The sequence below is a fragment of the Silurus aristotelis genome, assembly GCF_946808225.1.
Source record: "Silurus aristotelis genome assembly, chromosome: 26".
NCBI lineage: Eukaryota > Metazoa > Chordata > Actinopteri > Siluriformes > Siluridae > Silurus > Silurus aristotelis.
In genome coordinates this window covers 1,476,435-1,499,968 of record NC_139599.1, presented here as the reverse complement: position 1 = coordinate 1,499,968, position 23,534 = coordinate 1,476,435, and the positions used below count along the sequence as shown (strand labels likewise).

Sequence of the window (23,534 nt, the reverse complement as noted above, 5' to 3'; positions counted from 1 at the left end):
GACCCCCACAATGCGTTCTTGTCAAAACAACAGCCGCCGCCTGCTGGCTATCGTTTTTATCTTAATTAAGTAAATACAGATGAACATCTCACTTGAGCTGAGCTCCGCCATTGGGCAGACTGTCAGTTTGCTAATCTGTATTACTGGCCAGATTAGTTTTTTTTTCTTCTGAGCTTCACTGCTGACAAAGAAACACATTTCCTGTAATGGAGCGCAAAATTGAAAAACCCTTGACAGACACAAAAATGCATCCGAGGTGCATTCCGGTGCGAATCGCCCCATCCGAGTGTAACTAAGCATCCATATAAAACATTATCAACGGGTCGGAAACCCAAAGTGGTTCATTAAACTTTGAATCAACACCATCGGGTCGCCACAGGTACTGGCGACCGCCTCCGCTCGAGGCTTCGGCCTCGAGAGACGCGTTAATCATTAGAATAGAAGAAACGGGGTAACTAGGGACACAGACAAAGGGTCTCAAGGGTTTGTAATTGACTCAAACATTGCCTCAGAGGGCGCACCTCGGCATTAAACCCTTACCTGCTTACTTCCTTCAAGCGTAAATTAAATTGCCTCTGTGTCTTGGGGGTGGCAACCAATAAACTCACATTTCTGCTTCCTTCACATAATCAGATATAATTAGGGGACTCTGAAGCTGTTTTTCTTACAAGCCAGGCAGTGAATAAACTAGGACAGGTCTCTCTCGTACTGATTTCCATTTCCATTGCGTTATTATTTTTCAAGGCAGCTTCTATTATGTATACGAGGGTACAGCACAAGGTGTCATCAGTAAACAGCCTCTCAAAAGTCTTTTAATTTGTGGTGCACTGTGATACGACTATGCATTAACAAGTTATTAGTGAAAAATACATTTTAAATATCACAAAAATAAGGGTATGATGAAAAAGCGGAGGGTGAAAAAAGAGGGCAAGGCAACCTTGCTCAACCTGAAAGATTTCACCTTTTCTCTGTAAACAGCTTCGTGTTTTACCTGCAAGTGAATAAGATAATCCCCTCCTTATCCAGGCCCTAATGTCGCCTTGTTAGTTTCCGGCCTAGAAGAGCTCTGCATGGCTCGGGCGCGACGTGCGAATGTTTTCCGGAGGTGTCGAACAATCGGCGTGCGTTTCCGAAAGGGCTTTGAGGTTGGCGTTGTAATGAAAACATCACCAGGGCAGCTGGTAGCACCAGGCACCGGCGTACAATTAAGTCTAGCTGCATGGGTTCGGCCCACACCGCGCTGTCGGCGCCTGAATCGCTCCTGACTATGACACGTCCTTAGTCCGACATCTCGCAGAATAGCGTTCAACAGGTTGTTTTTTTTTATACCCCGGGGCTGCGTCGGATTTCCCTCCCATTAGCCAGAGCGCTGCGAAAAACACTGGGTGATGCTAATTCAATTGTGCAGTCGAGCTTCTTTGCGGCCCACGTGACAGGTGAAGCTCACGGGCTCTCGCCTTGTGAAATGGATCTAAGCGCTTTCTAATTACTGCTCTTCAAGAGAGTGGGAGCAAATATATGCAAATTGCACTGTGCCTGCCTTGGCATCAACAAATCTCAAGGTAAAGTAGGGCAGATAATGAGGCGTATTAAGCCTCTGCATAAAGTTGCACCGGAGAGAAAAATAGAAGAGAAGTAAGTGTGTCTATGTGTGTGTTGTGAGACTCTAGTTATGAGGAATGTCTGTGCACTGGTATTCTTATTAGATCCCTTAATGAATGACAGCTGCAAGGGATTATGGATATCATCGAGAGCAAAAACGGTGTAGGAAGACTAGCAGTGGTTATAATTAAAAACAATTAGAGAGGATTTCTTGCTTTCTTCATTGTGGGCCACAGAAGCATTTTATCAAGAATTCACACAAAAGGCTCTGAAGCCTCAAGCAAATCACCGTACAAAACATCGTTAGCTCTTAGGTGTCTGGTAGCAGCTTAGCATTCTAAGGTCCCGAAACCACCTTTGCTGTGATTCCTCGCTGGATACTTTGTCTTCCAGAAATGCGAAAGCCAACCATTTTTCTTTGTCGCTAACAAGTAGAGATTCTCAAATTGGCAAAACGTAGCTTCTAGCTCAAGCATGGCCCCTTAGCCCCAGTCATTAGCCATATGTGCAAGCATATGGGGTTTAATCCATATGTTCAGATTAGTTGAAGTAAAAAAATGGGGGGTTTTGTGATTCAGCATTTCTGCATAAAAAAATGAATTGGCCATGAAGGGAAACAGATGCGGCTGCCTTTCGGATCGGTCAACAAGGTGGAACGTCTCGGCTGAGGTTGGAAAGGAAATTGTGCTTAAACAGCGGAGCATTTTACCCAATGCACGTGAAGAGGCGACGACGCAACGGCATTCCCGACGGACGTGCTGTTAGTTTGCAGCCGCACATGTTTCGCCTCGTCTTTATCCACATGCCTTATTGTAAAAACCTTACACCAGATCTAAAAAACCCTGTGTTTGTTTGTTCTTGTGTAAACACATCTCTTGTTTTTTTTTTTGGTTTTCGCTTCCTGCTCTTCTTTTGCAGAGCGAAGACCCGAGCACAGGCTTCTTGTCACAAGTTAATTCCCTTGCGACCTCATTTGAGAGTGCAGCCGTCTCTCTCCAACACCGTGGTGTTGCTGCCAAGCCGTGTGTTTATTTCTCTTCGACGCAGACATACAGACAGCAGCATAATCAAGCGCAAATCGCTCTTCCAGCGCGGTTCGTTTGAGAAATGAACGGATCCCTGTGGCGAGTGATTTTGGGTTAATTGGTGCACCAGCGGCTTCTGTATTGTCCAGTGCCATTTCCACCCAAGCACTGAGACAGAGACTAACAAGGAACAGATGCAGTCATGCTGAACACAATATGCACCAAGACCTAAGCAACTGAGCTGTGTGCTACATGGAGTTAATACATCATACTGGGAAATTTGGCAATGGAAATATTTTTGGTCTGAACAATTGACCAAGCATTGTTTCATGGGATTATTCATCAGTTTACTGATAACATATCAAATGATTTTTACAAGTCTAAAGCCTTGAAACATTCAAAGAACCCCCCAGAAACTTTGTAGGCCCATGTACAATGAGTGATGAAATGTATTCTGTGGTACATCTAAGTTGAACATAGAGAAAACGTGAAATTCTGTGTGAAACCGGGTAAATCACAGAGACGTTTGACATGATGCAATGATGCAATGAGTCGTTCGAGGCGTTTTCAAGAGCAGAACATTGCTGGAAGACGACGAGAGATCAGGAAGACCTTCAATGAGCTCAACCACTAAAAATGCCAAAACTGTTTGCCAACTCGTGCATGATGATCATCGGAGAACAATATGCATGATCTCACTTACGCACACACCCTACTCACCAGATTTGGCTCATGGGGTCTTTGCTCTCTTCCTAAAGATGAAGGTCTAGCTCAAAGGTGGGCGTTTAGACACGGTTGCGGAGATTTGGCACGAATCGCAGAAGGAGCTTGACACGCTTCGAAAGAAAGACTTCCAGGACACGTTCCAGAAGAACACTGGGAGCTGTATTACAGTAAAAGGGGATTATTTAATCTCAGTAGATTTGTAGAAACCTTCGAGTAACCATCTGGGGCAATTTCTTCGGAGAACCTTTTGACCCTTTCAGGGGCAAGTAGAATGCTTTGGGGAGATGATATAAACTAAAAGGTGCTTTTATTAAATGTCCAAAATCTAATTGTTGAAAATCTAAAACTCTTGAAGTTCTGTTGAGTGTCAGAGCCGGTCAAGTGGAATGTCAAGTGGAAACAAAGGAAAAGATGGAATGTTCTGGGAAATCAGATCCGGCTTCCATTTTGGGTTCTTTTTCAAAATTAAAACCTTTGAAGAATATGTAAAACACCTACCCTCATCCTACACCCTGTCTTCTGTATTAATATGTGCTTGAGAGACATTAAATGAGGCTGATCTTATTCTGCAGCCGTGTCGAAGCGCTGTGTAGCGCTGGTAACTCATCCAGGCTGGCTCAGAGCTAAAGCCCCACTTGGCCTGTTATGTTTTTGCTCTGACGCGACGTGCTGCACTGCTTTCTCAAGAACGCCTATCCATCAGCGGCGAGTCGCCTACGCCGTGTCAGGCCCCTGAAAGCAATTTCGCCGGGAGATTCATTTTTTCCATTAAAAGTGGGTGACATTAAGAGCGAGCGCGGCGGGATAATCCGCGCCGCGGAATGGGCACGCTGAACGACCGACCCTGACGCCACCATGTTTCACACAGCGAGAGAAAATGAAAACGCCTGTCCACACCTTCCTGGAACAACAATTGTTCAGATGATGACTTCTCCTTTTTCCTCACCTTGGTCTCTGTAGGCTCACACCCACGTACACTCTCACACCCACACCACCAAAAAACAGAACATCCTTTGAGCACGCTTCATTGGTTTTTTAAGAGGCCACAGCAGCAATCCTCATCCCGGCAGAGCGCTTTGCATTTCCTTCACATTTGTAGCAAACCACGCATCATCTGGCATTATCGGAACAAACGCAGGCTCGATGGAGACGTGAAGTGTTTGTGTTTGTCAAACGTCCGGCTGCGTGCCAACATCCTTCTTCTAATTAGGAAAGAGAGAGACTGAACACAAAAAGAGATTTCAAGTGATTTCCTATAATAAAAACAATGGAGATATTCAGAAAAGAACAACAGCAACAACAGTCTGTAATTTCTTGTATCCAAATGTATATCTGATTACTAATATTGTCATTATTCATCTTTCTTCCAAACTATTAAAGGTAGTTTTAATGTAATTAACTAGTTGGTTTGTTAAATGGTTTGTTGATTAATTAACTGGTTGTTTGTTTGTTTGGTTGGTTGGTTGGTTATTGAACTGTTCGGTTGATTGGTTGATTAATAAACTGGTTGGTTAGTTGGTTGGTTGATTGGTTGGTTTGCTGGTTGGTTGGTTAATAAACTGGTTGGTTGGTTGGTTAATAAACTGGTTGGTTGGTTGGTTGGTTGGATAATTAACTGGTTGGGAGGTTGGTTGGTTGTTTGGTGGGTTGGTTAATTAACTGGTTGGTTAGCTGGTTGGTTGGTTGGTTGGTTAATAAACTGGTTGGTTGGTTGGTTGGTTGGTTGGTTAATAAACTGGTTGGTTGGTTGGTTGGTTGGTTGGTTGGTTGGTTAATAAACTGGTTGGTTGGTTGGTTGGTTGGATGGTTGGTTGGTTAATAAACTGATTGGTTGGTTGGTTGGTTAGTTGGTTGGTTGGTTGGTTGGTTATTAGTAGAGTATCTGTGTTTGTGTGTAACACTTTTCAATAATAGGTTGTGTATAAATGTTAGTTTCACAGTGACCCTAAAAGTCAACAGCCTGAAATGAAAATGTCTGAACCTTACATTATTAAACACTGTTCAATCCAGGATTCTGATTGGACAGGAGGTGTTTTTAATAACAAACTGGTTTAATTAATGGCAGGAAATCCTCACTCAACTCCATGTTTCTAAAAGGACTGCAATCTGTTTCTTTTTCACTCCATAAACTTCATGAGTGATTCTCTCTCTCTCTCTCTCTCTCTTTCTTGCTCTCTTTATCTCTCTCTCTCTCTCACACACACACACACAAACACACTTGGTGTTTAGAGAAACATTTGGAATTTCATAACGACAGTAATTCTTGTAATAAGGACTTTTGTAGTTTCTTTTAATAAGAACTTGTTCAGCCATTATTTCATATTTCATCTGTCATCATTACTCCTGCACAATTAACAAGTGAAACCCTGAGGTTTCTCTCTCTCTCTCTCTCTCTCTCTCTCTCTCTCTCTCTCTCTCTCTCTCTTTCTCTCAGAATTTAAGTCATTAATTCATTAATTATTGACTTATTAAATTAATTAAACTTTTAAATGATCTATCTATCTATCTATCTATCTATCTATCTATCTATCTATCTATCTATCTATCTATCTATCTATCTATCTATCTATCTATCTATCTATCTATCTATCATTTCTTTTTTTTACTACTCAGCTCTGGTGAATCAGGGCACTGCAGAATTTATATAGTATAAATACAGATGTTCAGGTGTTGCTTACACAGCTGCAGGACACGGATCAGTGCATCTCTCTCTGCTGTGTGTGTGTGTGTGTGTGTGTGTGTGTGTGTGTGTGTGTGTGTGTGTGTGTGTGTGTGTGTGTGTGTGTGTGTGTGTGTGTGATGGTTAGAGAGCTCTAAAATGGGGTTGTGGAGGAGTAAAGTTATTAACAATGACACGCTTCCATCATCCAGCTGTATACATACACACACACACACACACCAACACACACATACACACCAACACACACACACACACACACCAACACACACACATATACACACACACACACACACACCAACACACACACACATACACACACACACATACACACACACACAAACACACGTTCAGTGCACTGACAATGAAAAAAAAAACTATTCATGTTTGTTTGTTTTTGTTTGCCACTGCCGATCTTTTATATGATGATTATGAAAATGATTATGGATTTAATGGAAACAAACAAACAGGAAATATGTCTAAAGTAAAATAGATTTTTATGTATAATAGTTGATACAAATAAAAATCTACTAACATGTATATTAGCTGGCTAGTTAGTTGGTTAGACAGCTGATTAGTTGGTTGATTAAGAGGTTAGCTGTTGGTTTTGGATTAAAATGTTAGCTGGTTGGTTGATTAGTTAGTGATTTTCTGTGGTTAGATAATTGGTTGATTAAATATTTGGTTGTTCAGCTGGTTGGTTGGTTGGTTGGTTGGTTGGTTGGTTAAATAGTTAGATGTTTGGTTAGTTAATTGCTAGGTTAGCTGGTTTCTTATTTGTTTGGGTGGTTGGTTGAATGGTTAGCTGATGGGTTAGTTGGATGAGTAATTTGCTGCAGTGGAGCTGGAGGTAGCAGAGCTGAAGATGTTAAGATGTTCGTTGGGAGTGACGACGATGGACAGGATTAGAAATTAGTTTATTAGAGGGACAGCACATGTAGGACATTTTGGAGACAAGGTGAGGGAGGTGTGATTGAGATGGTTTGGACATGTGCAGAGGAGGGACATGGGGTATATCAGTAGAAGAATGCTGAGGATGGAGACACCAGGAAGGAGGAAAAGAGGAAGTCCAAGGAGGAGGTTTATGGATGTGGTGAGGGAAGACATGCAGGTAGTTGGTCTAAAAAAAGTAGATGTAGAGGACAGGGGGGTATGGAGACGGATGATCCACTGTGGCGCCCCCTAATGGGAGAACCGAAAGAAGTCTTTTTTTTTTTCCTTCTCCTATTATACTTACACACTGGAAAGATAAAGTGACATGTCGCTGTGTAACTCTGTGTGTTAAAGCTGTAATTGTGTGATATATGAATCTCCACACTGGAACATCAACCCAAGGCATTTTACACAAAATGCGATGAGCGAGCTCTTTGTTGTTGGTTGCTATGGAGACCACCAGCTGTGCAGACACTGCATCGCAGCATGTGGTGAGATTGCTGTTAGCGCTGGATGTGTGTTAATCGCATGGCTTTAGATCCCTCACAACTCAAACTCTCAGATAAAATTGTCTGGATGTGTGTGTGTGTGTGTGGTGTGTGTGTGTGTGTGTGTGTGTGTGTGTGTGTGTGTGTGTGTGTGTGTATGTGTGTGTGTGTGTATGTTTTAACCTTCAGTGCAAAAAGGCTTTTTCTTTTTCTTCTTATTGAATCATTACTAGCTGTATTTTTAATTGTTTATTCAGTTTTACAGTTTTATTTTTCAGTTTTATTTGTTTTGAACTTTTGGTTGAAAAAGAGAGAAAAGATATAAAAAATGTTTTCCTCATTTCTGTGTATTTGTAGGCGCGATTCAGTCTTTCAGAAGTCAGAAGTTCAACAAAAACAACACCGCCACCTTCTCTCCCACTCCATCTCTCTCTCTCTCTCTCTCTCTCTCTCTCTCTCTCTCTCTCTCTCTCTCTGTCTATATTTTTTTCTATATCTTTTTTCCCTTTGGTTAATTGTTTCTTTGTCCTCCCCCACCGTTTCGGCTCACTGCAGCTCTCCAATATGTGAGCGGAGGCGAGGCGAGGCGGCCATGCTGCCTCCATCTGTCCAGAGCGGTGTGATGCTGCTCCCTCCCACTGCTGCCTCGGTGAGGACATGACGCTGCTCGCTCTCAGCCACGAGTACACACCACATACACAATATATACCACAAGGACACCACTTCACCATCTGCTCGAACCGAGCTGCTAATGATTTTTAACAGTTTGGGGTTTACAGGAGTAATTGCTGACCTCCGCTATACTCTATATAACTGTACTATACTCCCAGTGAACTCCCACTACACTCTGCTACACTCGCACTACATCATACTCAATTACACTCTATTACACTGTACGCTATAACACTTCACTACACTCCAGCACACTCTATACAACTGTACTACACTCCACAATACTCCACTACACTCATTACACTTTATACAACTGTACTACACTCCACAATACTTCACTACACTCCATCACACTCTATACAACTGTACTACACTCCACAATACTCCACTACACTCCATCACACTCTATACAACTGTACTACACTCCACAATACTTCACTACACTCCATCACACTCTATACAACTGTACTACACTCCACAATACTTCACTACACTCCATCACACTCTATACAACTGTACTACACTCCACAATACTTCACTACACTCCATCACACTCTATACAACTGTACTACACTCCACAATACTCCACTACACTCATTACACTTTATACAACTGTACTACACTCCACAATACTTCACTACACTCCATCACACTCTATACAACTGTACTACACTCCACAATACTCCACTACACTCATTACACTCTATACAACTGTACTACACTCCACAATACTTCACTACACTCCATCACACTCTATACAACTGTACTACACTCCACAATACTTCACTACACTCCATCACACTCTATACAACTGTACTACACTCCACAATACTCCACTACACTCATTACACTTTATACAACTGTACTACACTCCACAATACTTCACTACACTCCATCACACTCTATACAACTGTACTACACTCCACAATACTCCACTACACTCATTACACTCTATACAACTGTACTACACTCCACAATACTCCAGTACACTCCATCACACTCTATACAACTGTACTACACTCCACAATACTCCACTACACTTCATCACACTCTATACAACTATACTACACTCCACTACACTCCATTACACTCTATACAATTGTACTACACTCCACAATACTCCAGTACACTCCATCACACTCTATACAACTGTACTACACTCCACAATACTCCACTACACTTCATCACACTCTATACAACTATACTACACTCCACTACACTCCATCACACTCTATACAACTGTACTACACTCCACAATACTCCACTACACTCATTACACTTTATACAACTGTACTACACTCCACAATACTCCACTACACTTTATTACACTCTATACAACTGTACTACACTCCACAATACTTCACTACATTCCATCACACTCTATACAACTGTACTACACTCCACAATACTCCACTACACTCATTACACTCTATACAACTGTACTACACTCCACAATACTTCACTACACTCCATCACACTCTATACAACTGTACTACACTCCACAATACTCCACTACACTCCATCACACTCTATACAACTGTACTACACTCCACAATACTCCACTACACTCATTACACTTTATACAACTGTACTACACTCCACAATACTTCACTACACTCCATCACACTCTATACAACTGTACTACACTCCACAATACTCCACTACACTCCATCACACTCTATACAACTGTACTACACTCCACAATACTTCACTACACTCCATCACACTCTATACAACTGTACTACACTCCACAATACTCCACTACACTCATTACACTTTATACAACTGTACTACACTCCACAATACTCCAGTACACTCCATCACACTCTATACAACTGTACTACACTCCATCACACTCTATACAACTATACTACACTCCACTACACTCCATTACACTCTATACAACTGTACTACACTCCACAATACTCCAGTACACTCCATTACACTCTATACACCTGTACTACACTCTACAATACTCCACTACACTCCATCACACTCTATACAACTGTACTACACTCCATCACACTCTATACAACTATACTACACTCCACTACACTCCATTACACTCTATACAACTGTACTACACTCCACAATACTCCAGTACACTCCATTACACTCTATACACCTGTACTACACTCTACAATACTCCACTACACTCCATCACACTCTATAACACTGTACTCTACTCTACTCTACTCCACTACATGCTGCTCCACTCTACTCCAGTCCATTATACTCTATATAGTTGTCTAACACTCTTCAATACAACATGCACTGCAACTATTAGGAACCATCACAGTGGACATTCACCTACAAACACCTAAAACAAGCGAAAGAGACGAAATCAAACGAATCCCTTTGCGCTTCCTCTCAGCTATGCGAGTCGATCCGCCTGTGTTACAGTACAGCTCTTTCCGAAGATCACACTTGCTGTAATTGACCTAAAAAGATAAGCTGTCGCTCTAATGAAGTGTGTATGACGCAGAGTGTGTGTGTCATGCGCTGAGCCGGCGGCTGTGTCAAGCCTAAACCCGGAATCTAATCAGCCAATCGGGTGCTAATACCACGGCTTATCACGGAGCTTTGCAGCAGCACAGTGCTCTGAGCTCAACTCGCATTGTGACGGCTGCATTTGTGTGCTAATGTGAAGAGAGGGAAAGGACTGTTTTCACACACACACACACAAACACACACACAGACACACACACACACCTGCATGTCAGCTAATTTGATGGTGCTAAATAAAATGTCAGGGAGATGAGTGTGTTGTGAAAACAAGCTCAGAGTCCGTGTTGTGTTTTATTAGATTAAATTGGAAAGGGCTCACGCTTGGTACGGGTACAGCAGCAATTTGCATGGAATTTTCATGAAAAGAGATCCTGTTTTGATCTTCCTCACCCGCCTTTAGTTTTTCTTTCATTCAAAGGAAATTGGACGCGCAGTTGCAGCGTGGCATGATTCTGAAAAATCCATGACTCTGGAGACACATTCCATATATTACATAACGTCTCATTTCTCTATATACACACTTCACAGAGAACAGTTTGGTACAAACCATAAAATTGGTATGTGCTCATTTCTGAACTTCCCATTCCACATTTAGTCCCTATTTCCTTTTCTAATAAGCTCCACCCCCTATTGAGATTTGTAGAGATTCATTCAGCCACAAGGGTGTAAGTAAAGTCAGGTACATTTGTAAGCTCTATAGCAGGAGATCTTCCAACTCCAACCCAAGCAGATGTTCATGGAGCTGGAATTTGCACAGGCGCATCGTCATGCAAGAACTGATTTGGGACTCCTATTTCAAGTGACCTTCTTTATAACTTTAGTCAGGTGTCTCAGTACCTTCATCCACACAGTGTATGTGAAGCAATTACATGTCATGATTTATCACATCACAGCTCTGAAAAACTCCACTCCGAGTCACACTGTGAAGAAACTATCTGCCCTCTTCTACATACGTTTGTGCTACTTTCAAGTTTTATTTGTCACATGTACAGACATCAGACCACGCATGAGCGAGGCTACAGACAAACTGCAGCAAATATTCAACATTAACAAAAGAGTAAATAAGGGGGCGGGGGGGTGGGGTGAGGGGGTGTCTAGTAATAGAGATATTTACACTTACAAATACAATAAAAAGGCACAAAAAGCTGTTTAACCAGACATACAGGCAGAATAACTACACAAAATATAACACATTTAACTACACAGTAAATACATACCATGAAATAGACCTTTTTTTTTTTTACCATTCAATCCCATGCATATATGTGCGAGTTTATATTAATGCGCTCATTCCAATATGTTTGTAATTATGTTGCACTAACAGCATTTACAAAATAATTGTTCATCATATATCTGATTTTTAAATTGTAAAAATGTCATCTAAAGCGGCGGTCCCCAACCTTTATAGAGCCTCGGACCGGATTAACGTCGGATAATATTTTCACGGACCGGCCTTTAATGTGTGGTGGATAAATACAACCAAATAAAATGTACCAACCACAAAAACTGGTGTTTTCTAAATATAATAATAATCCACTGTGTTGTTGTTTTTTTCATTTTGCTCACTTGGGGGTTTGAATTTAGCGGTAATGTATTATGTGTTGGCAGCCGGAGCTTCTTTAAGAAGGTAGTGGATGGAGGTAAGACATGTGACAGAGGCATCATGACCTGCATCAAGAATCATAGACAGATGTGGAGTAGAGAATTTTCGAACACAAAACATCGTTCAGAATCAGATAAGTAAGTTTTGTATTCTTTCTGGGTGGCCCGGTACCAATTGACCCACGGACCGGTGCCGGTCCGCGGCCAGGGGGTTGGGGACCACTGATTTAAATGGAAGAAAACACTATATACCAAATAATATTTTGTTTTTATAATAATTCAACAAAAATCTCTATTTAATAAATGAAAAACTGGGTTCAGAAAAAAAAAAAATGTGTCCTATAGAACAGTGTTCAGTTTATTTAATCTGCAGTGTATATGGCATTATGAATATTAAATCAAATCTATACAGGTCTATACTCGAGTTACGATTTTTTAATCTTATAATGAAAATAGCGATACGACTAAAAATGTTGAAGAAGAAAAAAAGAAAAGTTCTGCAAACATAGCGGCGTTTATGCAGTGCGTTACGATGGGATGTTGCCTGCATGTACGGCGGTCCACAGATTCCGGTTGTCTCGGTGTTAGAGCATGTATTTTCTGTGTTTTTGGTGTTTCAGAGCCAAGTGTAACACTGATCAGTCTCATCATGTGTGCTTCTTACCATTTATTTTGTCAAATGCCTTTATTTATTTATTTAAACCCTTATATTGGAAGTTGCCACCACTTGGGGTCGCCACATGCATCATCGCCGTTCTTTTTTCTGCTCTTTTTCTATCGTCGCTATCTGCTCGCTAGAAGTTTTTTCTTGATCGGAGACACAGTGGGGCTCGACAACATCATTCTATCCAGTCTGGATGAAGAAATACAAAATAAACTTTAAAAAAATCTCTTGTAAGACAAACACAGAATTACTATTTTTAAAAAAGAGAATATAAGAAATGTGACTTTTTTCTTTTTAGCCTGTGTAAATGTGAAAGCTCCTTATGCCCTCCTGGTCAAGTGATTTCCATTTAAACACAATGTTTAACTAAATATTCATGTCCCACTAATTAACAGCAGGCACCTCTGGCTGAAATATGCCCCGGGGAAAGTGGAACAGAGAGCGCATTGTACACCAAATCAAATCAGCTCGAGAAAATCAAATTAAACTTCATACGCCTCATAATCCGCAAGCTTTACCGCACTAATTCCGCACAAATTTTTTTTTTTAGTTAGTTATAATTAAAACAGTAAGTGTGTACGCTGAATCCTTGTGGAGATAAAAGTGTGTTCTGTCCATCACCTGCAGGTAAAAGTTAAGGCTTTTCATTAAAATCCTGTAAAACACGGTTTCAAAGTCCTGGAACTGGAGACTCCTTCTATTCATTGCATATTTGTATTGTACAGGACGTCTTTGGGTGTAAGGAGCGTGACATTTTTCCTTTCCTTGAACTTGGAGACCCAAACGTGTTCCAGCATGACACAAAGTGCACAAAGCCGGCTCCATGGAGATGGAATATCCACAAATCACCACAAGCAAACTCCAAAATCTAGTGGGGAGGTGGTAAATGAGTGGTTAAGGCATTGGACTTTGGTTGACTTTAAATCCATGCCACACTAAGCTGCCACTCTTGTGCCCCCCAGGAAAGGTCTTAAAAGCTATAGACATTTACCAATGTAACAAGTGGAACATCTTCCTGGATGAGTGGAGTTTATTATGAGAGCAAATGGCACTCGAAGTGGAACGAGAGGATTTAAAAGCATGTTTTTTTTTAAGGTCAAACTTTTGTCCATATCATATACATTAGTGGTGCAACGGATCACAAAACTCACGGGTCAGATCACGTTACGGATCGGATCATGTATCGGATCAGCAAAGTTGTAAAATGCTCCCATTATTCTGATTTGGATGATGTGGGAGGCTTTTCGAGTTCTGCTCCTCCACTAGCCGTTGTGGCTGCACGTGAACACGTGAACACGTGACTGCTCTGTGTAGTTACAAAATGACTTTTTTATAAACAGAAAATCTTTCCCGCTCCGATCCAAAAAAAATTTGCAATTATTCCCGGAAGTAGTTGTTCAGTGGTTAAGGCTTTGGGTTCCTGATCTGAAAGTCGGTGGTTGAAGCCCTGGTATGAAGCCCAAGCTGCCACTCTTGGGGCCCTTGAGTAAGGCCCTTACCCCTCTGTGCTGTATCATGGCTGATCCTGCTTCCTAACATCTCTGTGATATGCGAAGAAAGAATTTTACTGTGCTGTAAAAAGAACGTGACAAAGTTTCTTTTTCTTACTTTTCTTTCTTCACATTTCCAAGGCACCAGGCGAACTTTAGTTTCTAACTAAAACAATAAATAAATAAAACCAATGCTGTTCTCACGCTCAGACTTTTCGGAGAACTTCTACAGTTCATCTCTTCTATCTTATGCTTTCCAACTTCACCCGACTCTGATGAGACACAAAGGGTCGTCTGGGTTGCTATAAAGAGCACCAAGACCGAAAATGGCTCACTATCTAGGCAGCCTACTTCGTAACCCAGGTGCAGTTTAATGTTCTGCATTGCATAATTCTATTGCATAAGTGAAGTTCATGATCCAACCCTCTCGGAAACACGTTTTTCACTTTCCCATCATGCTTTTTTGCGGGTGTTTGCGGGACGGACACACAGCCTACTGGCTTATTTACCGAGTTGTTTAACCCTGAAAGCTCGGGTTCGACGCTAATTAGCCGCTCTTCCTGACTGCAATTAGAGAAATCGCGGTGCGGTGGATGATTAGAGCAGGGTCGAGAGTGTGGGGCGACCTTTATTATATCTGGTTAGTTTTAAGGTTCAGCATAGTGAAAAATATTTACAAATATAATCATATAAAAATTTGATCGTGTAAAAATATTCCTATAAATGACCTTTTCACATTTAGGTAGTAGTCTTCACATCAAGAGGAAGAGTAGACTCATTAAGTTCATAGACAATACACACGTGTGTGTGTGTGTGTGTGTGTGTGTGTGTGTGTGTGTGTGTGTGTGTGTGTGTGTGTGTGTGTGTGTGTGTGTGCACGCTTGTGTGTACTTGACACTGATTGGAGTGCTGTTGTGCACCAAGACGAACCGAAAGCCCCCTTAATTATTTCTCACCTTGAAGCTGACCTTTGTTCAGCTTGTCTTCCTGCAGAATCTGTCTAAGCCCAGATCTGTGTGTGTGTGTGTGTGTGTGTGTGTGTGTGTGTGTGTGTGTGTGTATGTGTGTGTGTGTGTGTGTGTGTGTGTGTGTGTGTGTGTGTGTGTGTCCATATTATTCATTCTTCTCATTTCTCCTGCTATCTGTACAGCATCTAAATGATCCAGCTCAATCTAATTACCCCAGGACAAGCTGAACCGCTTGGGATTAGTCTGTGCAAAAAAAAAAAAAAAAAAACTACACACAAAAAAAATCCAATGAGCCAATTCACAAAAGATCCATCAGCCAGGGACGGGATTGATATCAGAGCTCTTTCATTTCATCCAGAAAAAACCATAGGCTTAAATACGTCACATTACTGTCTCTATATTAACAGTTCAGTATAACAGTTCAGTGTGGTACATCAACATTCCGTACATTGGGTCTTGTTTTTAACATTTATGGAAGGAGTCTCCAGTGTCAGTACATTACAAAAACACACAATTTTTGAGTTGTTTTTTTTTTTGTTTGTTTTGTTTTGGGTTTTTTTTTTGCTGTTTGTCCGTAACATGAAAAGCGAAATAACCTTTTTGTTCCTGTATAATTGTAAGTATACATGATATTAGCTTCTTTGTCAAGCAAACTGCACATTTCTACCACAAATCAGACCCTCAATTTATAGATTTATGTTAAAGGTCTTATTTCAGGTTAATTTGCTGCTTGGAAAATGAAGAAAATACACTAATAAATGGTTTATACAAAAATTAAAGAAAATCAAATAAGTGGTGTTTTTCAATATTTTCCTACTTATTGTCTCTAATATATACTGTAATATAATAATAATAATAATTCAGTGATTTGTATCGGTGCATCTGCATAAAAGTCAACAATGTGATGCATCGATTGAAAAAAGTGTGCATCTGATACAAGTTGTCGTTTGTATCGCGATGCAACCTTTTTCAACATCTTTTCATCGGTAGAAAACAATTTACTTGTATGTAATAATTAGTAGATGCGCTACACTGTTATTTTTTTTTAAAGCGACCAATAGTTTGTAGACGATATTTTCTATGCAGATCGATTTCTCGTCGTTAAAAGTTTCTTGAGCACGTTTCTCTCAGCACCGCTGCTGCTACGTGAATATGACGTTTCGCAACACTATGGAAACCGAGGCGTGTCCTGAGAGTCACATCAAATGCAGATTAACATGGCAGAGGTAGAGCTGTAACTTCCTGCAGACACAACAGGGAAAGAACGTCTGGATTTATTTCAGATATTTTCTTTGAATAAAAGTAACCTATTTTTATCATATTGGATAAATAATCATATTTGTTTACATTGCATCGTAACGCATCACACTGGTAGCTGCTTCATGTGTATCTGTAATTTATCGTATCGTTGGCTATGCATTGAGATGCAAATCGCACCGGCCTCAGTTATGGAGATCCCGAATATATATATATATTAGGGATCTCCATAGTCATATACTAGGAAACTCCTTGTCAAAGTGCTTCCCATCTCAAAATTACATACTGTGATATATAATGTAATGTAATATGATATAATATATTCTAAGAGCTTACTAGTGACGTTCCACTATAAACTCCAATAAAGTGCATCGACCTTGAAAGTTTCTCATCAAACCGAATCCGGGCCTCAGCGAGCAGCGGCCTGTCGTATCGTTTTAATCATAAATTGATTAGTCGCCACCTAATTAAGCTGATGAGGCAAACATAAAATTACCCGCATTAGCATAAACAGTTTGACAAATCGTGGTTAAATTGCGCTTGGCAGTGCGAGGGCCGTACGTACGAGATGCGATGATTACAGCATCCTCTGCAGTGAGCGTCCTCGAGAAAAAAAAAACAGGTTGCAGATAACAAGGGGCTGCGCAGAAAGAAAAGCAGGAAGTATGCATACGTGCTATTATACACTCTAATACGCCTATGAGTCAAGAGCTGTTTTGGCAGGCGGGAATTAACATCAACATCCAGCGTTCACTTCAGAGCGCCGTGATTTCGACGGCAAGCAGATGGTTGCTTTTCTCAAACACAGGCTGGGCGTGTTTTTGTTTTGTTTGTTTGTTTGTTTGTAACGAGAGGTCATTATAAACAAAACATTCACTGTTTATTTATTTATTGAGAGGAATGAGTGATTTTATATATATATATATATTAATTAAATATCCACATCATACTGTATAATATATTTTTTCTTCAAATGGTTTAAAAAACCTTTGGAAATAAAAATGTTACACCAGGTGGGAGTTTTTTTAAATCTGGCAATAAGGAGATCTTCTACTCCAAACCATAGAAAGCAGATCTTCATGGAGCTCGATTTGTGCACAGGGACATTGTTGTGCTGGAACAGGTTAGTTTAAGTTCAAGTGAAAAGAAAATGTCATGCTCTTGAATCCGAAAATCTCAGATACAATCTTGTGTCTCCAAATATGTGGAAAAACCATATACATCTGGAAAAGTCAGGTGTTCCAATACTTGTCCGTACATTAACCTTATGACCGGTAAATAAATAACATGATGAGTTCTTTATTATGGCACTTGTTAGTGGGTGGATTTGTGACGTCTAGACGACTGGGTCAGAACGTCTCCAAAACTGCAGCTCTTGTGGGATGTTTTTGGTCTGCAGTAGTCAGAATCTATCAAAAGTGCTCCAAGGAAGGAACAGTAGTGAACCGGCGACAGGGTCGTGGGGGACGAGGATCATTGATGCACGTGAGGAGCGAAGGCTGGTCCGTGTGGTCCGATCAAACAGACGAGCTCCTGTAGCTCACACCGCTGAAGAAGTTGATGCTGTTGATGCTCGACGGGTCAGAACTGTTTTAGCAGCAAAAGAGGACCAACTCAATAATAAAGTTATGCCTGGTTGGTGTATGTAAACAAGTATTGGATTTATAGTTGTTTGTATTTGGTTTGTATTCTTATTTATATTTGTTCAGGATTATTTGATCTCCTCGATCTGTATAACGTATTCGTATTCGGTTACATTCCTAAATCCCTCAGTCAAGTCAAGTCAAGTCAAGTTTATTTGTATAGCGCTTTTCACAACAGACATTGTCTCAAAGCAGCTTTACAGAAAACAACAGTGAAGGTGAATGGTGTGCGTTTGTCCCTGATGAGCAAGCCGTGGCGACAGTGGCAAGGAAAAACTCCCTTAGATGATATGAGGAAGAAACCTTGAGAGGAACCAGACTCAAAGGGGAACCCATCCTCATATGGGTGACATCAAAAGTTTGGTCATAAATCTTTCAACAATACAGAACAATTTGTGATCATCATAGATCCAGCATCAGCTTCTCCATGCCAGGGCCTTTAAACACTCGGCATCTACTTCTCCATGATCATCCATAGGTCCATAATCTTCACGAGGTGGGACGTGACTGGAGCTGGCCAAACCTCAGGAAGCCTCGGGATGGGGAGAGAAAGAGAAGCAGTGGAGAGGAATTAGCGTAGCTGCTGTTCATGATATTAACAGCACAAGTTGATAATGTGCATGTGATCAGATGTTCTGGAGCACAAGGTTGTCAGCCACAAGACCCCACTGTCTTAGCCGAGGATTGTGTAACCCGACAATACAATGTGCAGCGTATGTGTCTATGACGTCTATATGATACCTTTATAGGACCTTTAAGGGTTCCCTTGGAGGAAAAAGTAACGATTCCAGGTAACTATAACCGGATAAAAATAAAAGAGGTTTAATGTAGATTGTCAAATTGGTGTGGCATAAAAGGATTCAAATACTTGTTGCCATGGAAACGGTAACTCCACTTCCTCGCACTGACATGTCGTCGGTTATTTGTCAGAGTGTGTTTATTCCTTCATTTTGTAACTGTTAATTCTATCGCTATCATTCATTTCTCTATAAAATCTGCAGTACATGTAACCGAATGATGAAGAGTCTTGCTTTAGGGAACTGCTGAGATTTGAACCAACACACTTAAATACGATGTATGAATGTTCCTTTCCTTGTTTTTTTTTGTTGTTCTTTTTTTCCCTCTACAGATTTGTGTTATATTGTGCAGTTCCTGCACCTGGACTATCTGGAAATGCTTGACAATAATTTTATTTCACAGAGAGTTTCCATGATTGCTCGACACACATAATCATCTCAAATAGAACCAGTTCTTTTTATTTCTTCAGATTGGAGAGAGCGCCAGATTGAAGTAGTGGAACAAGCTGTGGATGTGAACACAAGGTCTCTGTGGAAATATGGAATCGGGAAAAAAAAAAAAAAAAAAAAACACGGATCCGATCAGAAGCGGAGATTTGTTAACGGTTTTGCTCGGAGAAGTCTATTTGCTCCGAGGTCTCAGTCTCGTTATTAACCCGGCGGCCCCCTGACGCCTCTCCGTGCCGTGCCAGAGACCTCTTTTACTCTATAATAAAGGCTGAATATCACGATCGTCTCCTCGCAGTGATGACTTTATTATTTTCCATTCACCTTCTTGTTAAACCCTGGTGAAAGAAGATTCGCCCCGTAATGGATCCCGAGCTGGGCGACTGCGTCGAAACGGCCGCGATCCGCCTTTCTTCCATTCTCTCCCTGACACCTGATCAATAAGCAGATCGGCACGTTCATAAATATTTTTGTTCTAAATAAGAAATCGTCCATCTCGGCCTTTGATTGCCGCACAATGAGCGCTCGTGGCTCTCTAAAGTGTACTAATAGACAGATTAGCATTTATATTGGATTTCCCGTCCGCACCAGAGCCACAGAAAGAGACGAGAACAATGATCACGGAGAAAAGGGTGATCCGACCTCATCATCCTGTGTGTGTGTGTGTGTGTGTGTGTGTGTGTGTGTGTGTGTGTGTGTGTGGATAAACAGATAGCCACCCACATGGCTGGCCTTTATTTTCTCCCCTGCTTTTTATGTGGTCTTGAATTCTGATGTGGCGAATCAGCAGGAATCGAATGAACCCACTCTCTCTCTCTCTGTGTGTGTGTGTGTGTGTGTGTGTGTGTGTGTGTGTGTGTGTGTGTGTGTGTGTGTGTGTTTATTCCTCTCACGTTGCACACTACACACGCCACCTGTGTTAAGGCTTTGTAAAGGCACGTGTCACAAGCAGCTTTTCAGTAGAGAATAATGCTGTAAACAGTCAAAGGTGCGACATTGTTCTGCAAAAAAATAACGTGACCCAGAAGCTGACGTTTATATAAGAGGTTGACTATAAGAATAATATTAAAATATGCTGTAAATGTACAATAGGAATATTGTAAGAACACCGTAAATATGCCAAATAATTTTTTAACGACCCTGTAACTATGCTACAACAACACTGTAATGCTGTAATAATGCTATAACAATACTGTAACACTGTAACTATGCTATAACAACACTGTAACGCTGTAATAATGCTATAACAACACTGTAACACCACAGTAACTATGCTATACCAATACTATAACACTAACTATGCAACAGCAATATTGTAACACTAACTATGCTATAACAACACTGTAACACTGTAACTGCTATAACAATACTGTAACACTAACTATGCAACAGCAATACTGTAACACTAACTGCTATAACAACACTGTAACACCACAGTAACTATGCTATACCAATACTATAACACTGTAACTATGCAACAGCAATACTGTAACACTAACTATGCTATAACAACACTGTAACACTGTAACTGCTATAACAATACTGTAACACTGTAACTATGCAACAGCAATACTGTAACACTGTAACTGCTATAACAATACTGTAACACTGTAACTATGCAACAGCAATACTGCAACACTGTAACTGCTATAACAATACTGTAACACTGTAACTATGCTATAACAATACTGTAACACTGTAACTGCTATAACAATACTGTAACACTGTAACTGCTATAACAATACTGTAACACTGTAATTATGCTACAACAATAGTGTAACTCTGTAACTATGCTATAACAATACTGTAACACTGTAACTATGCTATAACAATACTGTAACACTGTAACTGCTATACCAATACTGTAATTATGCTATAACAATACTGCAACACTGTAACTATGCTATAACAATACTGTAACACTAACTGCTATAACAATAATGTAACACTGTAACTGCTATAACAATACTGTAACACTGTAACTATGCTATAACAATACTGTAACACTGTATCTATGCTATAACAATACTGTAACACTGTAATTATGCTATAACAATACTGCAACACTGTAACTATGCTATAACAATACTGTAACACTGTAACTGCTATACCAATACTATAACACTGTAACTATGCAACAGCAATACTGTAACACTAACTATGCTTTAACAACACTGTAACACTGTAACTGCTATAACAATACTGTAACACTGTAACTATGCAACAGCAATACTGTAACACTGTAACTGCTATAACAATACTGTAACACTGTAACTATGCAACAGCAATACTGCAACACTGTAACTGCTATAACAATACTGTAACACTGTAACTATGCTATAACAATACTGTAACACTGTAACTGCTATAACAATACTGTAACACTGTAACTGCTATAACAATACTGTAACACTGTAATTATGCTATAGCAATAGTGTAACTCTGTAACTATGCTATAACAATACTGTAACACTGTAACTATGCTATAACAATACTGTAACACTGTAACTGCTATACCAATACTGTAATTATGCTATAACAATACTGCAACACTGTAACTATGCTATAACAATACTGTAAAACTAACTGCTATAACAATACTGTAACACTGTAACTGCTATAACAATACTGTAACACTGTAACTATGCTATAACAATACTGTAACACTGTAACTTTGCTATAACAATACTGTAACACTGTAATTATGCTATAACAATACTGTAACACTGTAACTATGCTATAACAATACTGTAACACTGTAATTATGCTATAACAATACTGTAACACTGTAACTATGCTATACCAATACTGTAACACTGTAACTGCTATAACAATACTGTAACACTGTAATTATGCTATAACAATACTGTAACACTGTAACTATGCTATAACAATACTGTAACACTGTAATTATGCTATAACAATACTGTAACACTGTAACTATGCTATAACAATACTGTAACACTGTAACTGCTATAACAATACTGTAACACTGTAATTATGCTATAACAATACTGTAACACTGTAACTGCTATACCAATACTGTAATTATGCTATAACAATACTGCAACACTGTAACTATGCTATAACAATACTGTAATTATGCTATAACAATACTGTAACACTGTAACTGCTATAACAATACTGTAACACTGTAACTGCTATAACAATACTGTAACACTGTAACTGCTATAACAATACTGTAACACTGTAACTATGCTATAACAATACTGTAACACTGTAATTATGCTATAACAATACTGTAACACTGTAACTATGCTATAACAATACTGTAACACTGTAATTATGCTATAACAATACTGTAACACTGTAACTATGCTATAACAATACTGCAACACTGTAACTATGCTATAACAATACTGTAACACTGTAACTGCTATACCAATACTATAACACTGTAACTATGCAACAGCAATACTGTAACACTAACTATGCTTTAACAACACTGTAACACTGTAACTGCTATAACAATACTGTAACACTGTAACTATGCAACAGCAATACTGTAACACTGTAACTGCTATAACAATACTGTAACACTGTAACTATGCAACAGCAATACTGCAACACTGTAACTGCTATAACAATACTGTAACACTGTAACTATGCTATAACAATACTGTAACACTGTAACTGCTATAACAATACTGTAACACTGTAACTGCTATAACAATACTGTAACACTGTAATTATGCTATAGCAATAGTGTAACTCTGTAACTATGCTATAACAATACTGTAACACTGTAACTATGCTATAACAATACTGTAACACTGTAACTGCTATACCAATACTGTAATTATGCTATAACAATACTGCAACACTGTAACTATGCTATAACAATACTGTAAAACTAACTGCTATAACAATACTGTAACACTGTAACTGCTATAACAATACTGTAACACTGTAACTATGCTATAACAATACTGTAACACTGTAACTTTGCTATAACAATACTGTAACACTGTAATTATGCTATAACAATACTGTAACACTGTAACTATGCTATAA

At 39.8% G+C, this 23,534-nt stretch overlaps 1 protein-coding gene and 1 long non-coding RNA gene across 4 annotated transcripts in view; one reads left to right on the top strand and one right to left on the bottom strand.

The window, feature by feature from the left end:
* The window catches only part of brinp1 (bone morphogenetic protein/retinoic acid inducible neural-specific 1), a 113,417-nt gene that overhangs the window by 55,264 nt on the left and 34,619 nt on the right, over positions 1-23,534 (bottom strand). The window contains exon 1 of one of the 3 annotated variants that reach the window (XM_083531294.1): positions 992-1,648. The exons of the other annotated variants lie outside the window; for them this stretch is intronic. The gene's annotated coding sequence lies outside the window, so the exon portion shown is untranslated. Of the gene's footprint in view, positions 1-991; positions 1,649-23,534 lie in introns of those variants that run through there. 3 annotated transcript variants of the gene reach the window in all.
* LOC310720643 lies at positions 15,416-20,178 on the top strand. Its single transcript, XR_014531792.1, has 3 exons — positions 15,416-16,341; positions 16,473-18,384; positions 18,911-20,178. It is a non-coding gene; the product is annotated as an uncharacterized lncRNA (long non-coding RNA).